Genomic DNA, 1,737 nt, shown 5'->3' with positions numbered 1-1,737 from the left:
CAGCTACTTCCTGTAATTGCGGTTAATCAAAATCCTGCTCCATGCACTATGTATGATTATACTAAGCCTTCTTTAACAGGAACTGAAACGAGCATAGTTAGACCTACTGTAGCTACTAAAACTTTTGAACTGAAACCTAACACTATTCAAATGATACAACAATTTGTTTAGTTTGATGATTTGCAGGATGAGGATTCCAACGCTCACTTAGCAAACTTCCAGGAATTCTACAATACATTTAAAATTTATGGCATTTCTGATGATGCTATACATCTTCGGTTGTTTCCCTTTTCATTAAGAAACAAAGCTAAACAGTGGTTGAACTCGTTACCACGAGGGTCAATTACTACTTGGGAACAAATGACCGAAAAATCTTTACTAAAATATTTTTCGTCGGCTAAAATGGCTAAATTACTTAATGATATCTCTTCTTTTGTGCAGATGGATTTAGAAACACTCTACGATGCATGGGAGAGATACAAGGACCTTTTCAGAACATGCCCTCACCATGGGTTACGGCTTTGGCTACAGGTTCAAACGTTCTATAATGGTCTGAATCCTTCGACTCAACAAATGGTTGACGCAGTTGCTGGTGGAACCATCAATAATAAAACACCTGAAGATGCTTATGAGTTTATAGAGGAGATGTCACTGAATAACTATCAGTGGCAAGTCATGAGGACAAAGCCAACAAAAATAGCCAGCGTTTATAACGTCGATTGGGTCACCATGCTCTCTAATCAGGTAGAACTCTTGAATAAGAAAATTGATGGTTTTCTTAGGTTTTCACAGGTTCACCCAGTAATGCAGTACGAAGCAAGTGGAGGCAGAACAAGCCATTCGGAATACCAACCTTATGGCCAAAACATGGATAACGAGCAATTAAATTACATGGGTAATAATCCTCGACCTCAAAACAATCCATATAGTAACACTTACAATACAGGTTGGAGGAACCACTCCAATTTCTCGTGGGGCAATCAAGGAAATCAAAGACCACAACCACCTCTAGGCTACCAACAATCACCTTACTAACAGGAAAAGAAGCCGAACCTTGAAGAGATGCTCTCAAAGTTTATATCGGTGTCAGAAACCCGTTTTTAGACACCGAGACAGCACTTAAAAATCAACAAACGTCGATCTAAGGGCTCGAAACTCAGATAGGCCAGCTTTCCAAACTAATCTTTGAACGACCACAAGGTAGTTTGCCAAGTAATACCAAACCAAACCCAAGGGAACAGCTCAACGTGATTAATGTTCAAGATGAAGAAGGAGTCGTTGAGCCTGAACCAGAACCGAGGCAAGAAACTGTGGTAAGCAAAGGTCAAGGTGAGGTAGATCAAAATACAAACAAATCGGTGAATGTCGAATATAAAGCTCATATGTCATACCCCAACATGACAAGGAAAGACCGCTCAGATGAACAATTTGGTAAATTCCTTAAACTCTTAAAAAAATTACATATTAACTGACCATTTATTGAAGCCCTATCGCAGATGTCAAATGCAATGAAATTTTTGAAAGAGCTTTTAGAAAATAAGCAGAAGTTGGACGAGGCGTCGCATGTGGAGCTAAACGCAGTGTGCTCAACTATTCTGAAAAATAAGCTACCGAACAAACTAAAAGATACAGGGAGTTTTACGATTCCTTGCTTAATTGGTAGTTTAGATGTTAATAATGCATTAGCTGATTTAGGGGCTAGTATCAACGTCATGCCTTATAAAATGTTTAAGCAAC

At 38.9% G+C, this 1,737-nt stretch overlaps 1 non-coding gene across 1 annotated transcript; it reads right to left on the bottom strand.

The window, feature by feature from the left end:
- Window positions 1–408: 408 nt before the first annotated feature.
- LOC121211828 (small nucleolar RNA R71) lies at window positions 409–515 on the bottom strand. Its single transcript, XR_005907046.1, has one exon. It is a non-coding gene; the product is annotated as a small nucleolar RNA R71 (small nucleolar RNA).
- Between the last annotated feature and the right edge of the window lie 1,222 nt (window positions 516–1,737).

The sequence above is a fragment of the Gossypium hirsutum genome, chromosome A12, assembly GCF_007990345.1.
Source record: "Gossypium hirsutum isolate 1008001.06 chromosome A12, Gossypium_hirsutum_v2.1, whole genome shotgun sequence".
NCBI lineage: Eukaryota > Viridiplantae > Streptophyta > Magnoliopsida > Malvales > Malvaceae > Gossypium > Gossypium hirsutum.
Note: the sequence above shows the minus strand (reverse complement) of the source record. Positions and strands in the feature narration are given on the sequence as shown.